This window comes from Etheostoma cragini, unplaced genomic scaffold (assembly GCF_013103735.1).
Source record: "Etheostoma cragini isolate CJK2018 unplaced genomic scaffold, CSU_Ecrag_1.0 ScbMSFa_4667, whole genome shotgun sequence".
Taxonomy (NCBI): Eukaryota; Metazoa; Chordata; class Actinopteri; order Perciformes; family Percidae; genus Etheostoma; species Etheostoma cragini.
Window position 1 is genome coordinate 32,026 of NW_023269059.1, and position 7,397 is coordinate 39,422.

Consider the following 7,397-nt stretch of genomic DNA (forward strand, 5'->3'; position numbering starts at 1 on the left):
CCCCCCCGTCCACACACACACACACACACACACACACACACACACACACCTGCACGGACGCGCTTACGCACGTACGCAAATACACAGACAAGTGAACGCACAAACACGCCTCTGACCCTTTGTAACAGTAATAACGCTGTGTGTGCTGCGTTTTGTCGGTTTCTCCTAGTTGCCTGGCAACTGATGATTGCGGCTGTAAAGTGTCCTTCTAAGGGCCATTATAACACACACACACACACACACTGTAGCAGTAGAGAACAGATGTGTGTGTGTGTGTGTGTGTGTGTGTGTGTCATTGTTCTCTCTAACCCATCTCCACTTTTCTATCCTTTCATGTCTCTTTATTCATCTCTCCGTGTCTTTCGCCTTCTTCTTTCCCTTAAAATCTGTTGATATTCCACATTTTTCTTCTTCAACATGTTAAAGACTTCAACCAACAGGGCATGCGTCCCCTAAATAACACGTGTGTGTGTGTGTGTGTGTGTGTGTGTGTGTGTCCCAGCCTGATAAAATGTGACTGGCTGACATCTTTATTACGAACAGTGTTGTTAAAATGTAATATTTTCTCCCAGAATGCATTGCCCCTTACACCAACCCTCATGGTGTCCTGAGATGGGCGGAGACTTTGCGTCTACCTTGATGTCAGTTTGCAAACCTCAAAACGGTCGTCGTGGTAACCCAAGCTGTCAAAACTTTAACCCTCCTGTTGTCAAATTTGACCATTTTTAAACAAGTTTCCATATCACACATTTGGGTCAAAAAAGTAACGTGCATGGTTCACGACGACGCTCTTCACACGTAGAGTAAAGGCTCAGTTCACTACTCTCACTGAATTTGGGTGTTTTATTAAATGTTAAATTATTTAAACGCTGAAAAATGTCTCAATTTTTGGGAAAAACAAAATCAGAAATGCTGCGAAAAACGTCAAAAACATCAATAAAGCCCTGAGAAATATCTAGAAAAACATCGTAAAAAGTGACAAAACTTTTGGGGAAAAACCTGACAAGATAGACGGGAAAAGGGACAAATGTCGAAAAAATAACTCAATAAACCATAAATAAAGCAATGACGGAGCGAGATGTCTTCCTGGGTCAACACCCAGGAAGACATCTCGCTCCGTCATTGGTTTAAAAAACTAATTTATCGTAAAAGACCGTTGAAACGTTACTTTAGATCAGCCACACACAAGATGCCATGTCGTACAGATAAGGGGATACACTAGAGACCAGCGCTGTAGTCAAGACCACCTTAGTTGAGTCCAAGACCAGGACTAGCTGAGTCCAAGACAAGACCAAGTCCAAAAAGGTTGGAGTCAGAGTAAAGACCGAGTCCAAAGAGGTCCGATTCCAAGACAAGACAAAGTCCAAAGAGGTCAGATTCTAGACCGAGTCCAAAGCGGTCTAACTCCAAGACAAGACCGAGTCCAAAGAGGTCTGACTCCAAGACAAGACAAAGTCCAAAGAGGTCTGACTCCAAGACAAGACAAAGTCCAAAGAGGTCCGAGTCTAGACTGAGTCCAAAGCGGTCTGACTCCAAGACAAGACAGAGTCCAAAGAGGTCCGAGTCTAGACCGAGTCCAAAGAGGTCCGAGTCCAAAGCGGTCTGACTCCAAGACAAGACCGAGTCCAAAGAGGTCTGACTCCAAGACATGACCGAGTCCAAAGAGGTCCGAGTCTAGACCGAGTCCAAAGCGGTCTGACTCCAAGACAAGACCGAGTTCAAAGAGGTTACAGTCTAGACCCAGTCCTTTTATAGCGTTGTATGTAACCTTGGACCTGGACATGTCTCGCCTGTAGCGTTAATCTCGGTAAGCTAGCGAGAGAACCGACAACTTGTGTAGGCTACTTCAAAATAAAAGCACTTCCTGTGACGGTTTGCAGTAAAACTAAATTCCTGTTAAAGAAATGAGGTCATGTACCTTTTCACGTATACGCGTATTAATCAATCAATCAATCAATGAATTTCTTATTCAACTACTTCAAACGTTTTACACAACAATGCCGTACTTCAAATTAACTGTAAAGTACGTTTAATGGAGTATTTTCATTTCATCATCCTACTTGACTATTGTACGTTTTAATTATCCATTTGTACAGCTTTACTTTGCATATTCATGTACATTTTACAGAACATAAATAATCTATGATGTATTAAAGTGGATAAAGACGAAACTTCATTGATCCGGTGGTCAAACCTCTGCTTTTATTTTGGTAAAAGTCAGTCACCAGTAATGCAATAGTAGTGTAACACGTTACAATATTTTAATAGAACTAGTTACTCAAAAATGACAGTAACTAGTACTCTAGATTACCTTTTGGAAGTAACGTGCCCAATACGGTCTACATAAATACCGTATATGTTCACTAACTAGTCTAAAACAAGACACCTGCGTTAGCTTTCAGCTAAAATATCAGCCGGCCGAGTTTGATGAGCAGCAGACGGAGATCTGGTCTGTTGAGTGTTGTTAACAGTTCAGACAGCTGTGTGTGAACATCTGGACAAAGTTATGCAAATCCACTGTGTTTTTCACTTTAAATAATATGAGCCTGTCGACGGCAAAACCAGCACTTTTGTGACGGTAAATGCAGGCTGGACCATGACCCCCCATGGACGTACACTTTATTTTCCATTGCCAAACGACAGCGTGCACAACGGGAGTCACATGCACCAAACGCTCCAGCGTGGGTCGGGTTGAATGGGCCGCTGAAAATGTCAATATAAAAAAAAAATAAAAACACCAAATACATTTAAATAGTAGCACCCAAACATTGAAAAAGTGACAAAAATCTGGAAATTTGATAATTGACCAAAACATTGCCCCCCCCCCCCCCCCCCCCATGGTTGACATGAAGACAACACAAGGGTTTACACTAGAAAAATAAATTTTAAAAAAGCAGAGAAGTTGCGTTCGCTAAACCAACCAGACTCCATGTAAATAAACAGTAATTTAAGCATGAGGGTCACTGGTTCAAATCCCCGTATGGACCCAAAAAGTAGGGAGTGTGGATTGGTGGTTGGAGAGATGCCAGTTCACCTCCTGGGCACTGCCAGGTGCCCTTGAGCAAGGCACCGTACCCCCCCGACCGCTCAGGGAGCTGGTTCAGCTGGCAGCCCCCCCACTCTGACATCTCTCCATGTATAGGTCCTGAGCATGTGTGTGTATGTGTGTGAGCATTGTGTGTGCGAGTACTAACAAAAGTTTGTACACATGGTGTAGTGCAGTAATTTCCCCATTGGGGACTAATAAACAAATTCTCTTTTTTTTTTAAACAATAAAACTATGCAAAGCCATTTTGGGTCGTCTGTCCTTTGTTCCAACCATCCACAGGTCAAGATTTAGTTGAAATAAAACGTGGAGCTCGCTGATTTACATGTGGAAATATGCAGGCTCCATGCACGCTAAAGTGTTGTTTTTTTTAAAAGGAGTCTGGTTGGTTTAGCGCTAGCGAGCTCACGACTGTTTCTGGTTAGCAGAAAAGTCTTAAGGTCTATCTGTGTAGGGATCCATCCCATAATGTCGTCAGACACTTAGAATAATAATGTGAGTCTGTCAGCGGAAACAACTTTTAGTGGACACAACTTGACGATGCACATTTGTCCCATAGCTGGCTACACTGCTAAACCTGGACCAATGACAAAGCTTGTTGTTGCCATCAGTCCCTTAACCAATGACAAAGCTTGTTGTTGCCATCAGTCCCTTAACCAATGACAAAGCTTGTTGTTGCCATCAGTCCCTTAACCAATGACAAAGCTTGTTGTTGCTATCAGTCCCTTAACCAATGACAAAGCTTGTTGTTGCTATCAGTCCCTTGGACACAAAAACACAGGGAGATGTTGACAAAAATGGAAGTTACCCTTTAAAAAGTCAGTCAGAACACATTCAAAACACGTTATTGTTCATGCAAACACAGATATATAACTGCATCTGCTGCTCACACTGGCAAACTCTCACCAAATTGCCATCACACACACACACACACACACCTGGCATCACGCAGCATGTCCTGTCGTCATGGTGACAGCTCCCTCACATCCCCATTTAGTGTTCTGAGCAAGGATCTGTCCGTCATCTTTCCTGTTTTTTTCCGAGGATATAAGCCGAAGCGACAGTCGATCGATTCACTTTCTTCTCCGTGTCTCTAAAGTCTGAAGACACTTTTTTGGCCAACGTGAAATGAGCAAGTAGACGGTTTGCTGAGGGAACGAGGTTTTCGGCTGCAGTGCCGATGTGTTCGAGAGAGTTTCTGCATTTATACCGCCTGTCACCAATGCTTTAAGAATAATAATAATAATAATAAACAACACTATTAATCCCGCAAGGTGAAATTACAATTTACACTTTAACACACAGGCCTGAACTACAGACACATGCACTAATTGGAGAGATGTCAGAGTGGGGGGGGCTGCCGATGGAAAGGCACCCCGAGCATTTGGGGGGTTCGGAGCCTTGCTCAAGAGCACCTTAGCAGTGCCCATTTAGCAACCTGTGTGAAAGCTGTAAGCCTTCTGGTAGCTGTGCAACAGAAATCTCAATCATTCGCAACCAGCAGAGACAGAGAGGTAGGTACATGTTAGGAGATAACATAGACACAGGCTAATTACTGCTAACTAACATGCTAGGCACATTAACATATGCACAGGCTAATTACTGCTAACTAACATGCTAGGTACATTGACATATGCACAGGCTAATTACTGCTAACTAACATGCTAGGTACATTAACAAAGGCACAGGCTAGTTACTGCTAACTAGCATGCTAGGTACAATAACATAGGCACAGGCTAATTACTGCTAACTAGCATGCTAGGTACAATAACATAGGCACAGGCTAATTACTGCTAACTAGCATGCTAGGTACATTAACACAGGCACAGGCTAATTACTGCTAACTAGCATGCTAGGTACATTAACATAGGCACAGGCTAATTACTGCTAACTAGCATGCTAGCTAACATTAACATAGTATTCTGAGACAGAAACAAGTCTGGAACAAAGTTCATTTTTGCCTGATTGACATAAAATGATGAAAAATGTCATTTTAGTGTCAGAACATTCTGGAGATACAGTGGGGAGAACAGGTATTTGATACAAGGCCGGTTTTGTCGGTTTTCCTACTTACAAAGCATGCAGACGTCTGTACTCTTCAACTGTGAGAGACGGAAAACAAAAATCCAGAAAAATCACATTGTATGATTTTTAAATTATTAATTTGCATCCATCCCAGCCTTGTGCCGGTTTACCATTACATCCCTGACGTCCTTCCCCAGCCCTCTGGTCTTGGCCTTTGTGGAGAGGTTTGAGTCTGTGGACAGGTGTCTTTTATCCAGGTAACGAGGTCAGACAGGTGCAGTTAATACAGGTAGTGAGTGGAGAACAGGAGGGCGTCTCAAAGAAAAACTAACAGGTCTGTGAGAGCTGGAGTTCCTACTGGTTGGTAGGCGATCAAATACTTTTTTCATGCAATAAAATGCAAATTACTTATTTAAAAATCATACAATGTGATTTTCTGGATTTTTGTTTTAGATTCTCTCACAGTTGAAGTGTAAATATGATAAAAATGACAGACCTCTGCATGCTTTGTAAGTAGGAAAACCTGCAAAATCAGCCGAGTATCAAATACTGGTTCTCCCCACTGTGTGTTGCTTGTGAGAAATGGCTCTAATATTTACTTTGGTGAAAGAATATCTTACAATCTGTGGTCATGTTCACCTCTCCCGTAGCTGTGGTGGACCCCACGTGACAGAAACATTACCAGTGCATTGTGGGTATACTTAAGTGGACTTTATAGTGAATTAAATAACCCGTGACACCTATAAACCTCTAGATTAATTACCATTAAAAAAAACAATACTTTTAGCGACTATAGAGCAAACATATTTTCACATGTAAATCAGTAGACTGTGTTTTTTTCAACATAAACTGGAGCTGGGATGGTTGGAAAAGTGGACACACAACCCAAAACAGCTTTTTGTAGTTTTATTTTGTTTCTGTCGACGGTGTATGAAGTGTGTTTTACATACATTAAATGGCTGTTTATCCCCATGGAGTCTGGTGGGTGTAGCAAACGTAATTTCAGCTGCACCGGCCTCAATAGATTTTTTTTTTTTCTCACAGCGGGAGAAGCACAGGTGGAGCTAATAACGTTAACGATGCCTCAGATCAAACTAAGGTGTCCCCGCAGTCCTCCAGCATTCACGACAACGGCAGAGACGACTCTGAGACGACTCTGAGCCGGCAGCGATCGGCCATGTTATTGGTCAAAGATGTGCTTGTCCTGCAGCGGTAAAAAGATATTTCATTCTGTATTTTACGCTGGATGTGTGCACACCGTTCACCAAAGAGTTCAGAGGGTTGCTGAACATTAAATTGAATCTCACTCTGGACATTCCGTATTTTTAGTCGGTACAAACTACCAGCCCGGTCTGAAGAATTCTGTCAAATGAGCGTGAACTGTTACCAGCGCATTCCGTAGCGGTGGCTCAACATTCCGGAATGTTCAGCCAACGCTGAACATTCCGGAATGTGTGAAGAGGAGGTTGGTTGGGGGGGGGGGGAGTCAAACAACACAGGACCCAGGAGTCCGGACATCGTGTCCCGCCTGCCCGCCCACGACCTTTTCCTCTACGTAAGGGGGCCGTGTTAATTTCAGGGAATTCTTCCCGCTCTTGTGAAACGGCCGTAGACTTCGAGTGAAGGTGGCGCGGTAGTTTCACGAAGTTCTGTGTGATCAGGAGCTGCACTTTCCCCAGATGTGTACGACTGCTGCATGAGAACAGGCTGACTACTCCATTACCCACAATGCCTTGCAAAAGTGGCTTGATATATGCTGAAGCACATTCAGTGCTGAGAGAGGGAGAGAGAGAGAGAGAAAACAAGGAGGAGAGGAATCAGCCTTGAGTTACTGCTGCCATGACAACAAGACGAGCACTGCTGCTATGGCGACACCCCCCCCCACACACACACACACACACACACACACACACATACATAATGTATCTGTGAAGTGTATTGTTGAGGATCTTATTGAGAGAGAGAGCGAGGTGAAGGCCTGATTCACAAAGTGAAGAGTCTCCTCTTCATCGCGTTCAGCAGCGTTTGATGCTTCCTCCTTTATTCTCGTTCCCCTCTTCCTCCTCGTCCTCCATATCCTCGTCTTCCTCACATTCAATGTCTTTCTCCTCATCCTCCTCTTCCTCCTGCTCTTTCTTTTCTTCCCTCCTCGTTGGCTCCTCTTGTTCATCTCTGCTGTGAAGCCTCATGTCTTCACATTTCTGTTTGTTCTGATGTAACAAACTAATCGGCAACATGTCATCAATCAGTGATGTTTGGGCTTCAGAGACAGGCTAGCACCCCCCCCCCCTCTTCCAGTTGTGTGTGTGTGTGTGTGTAATTGTGA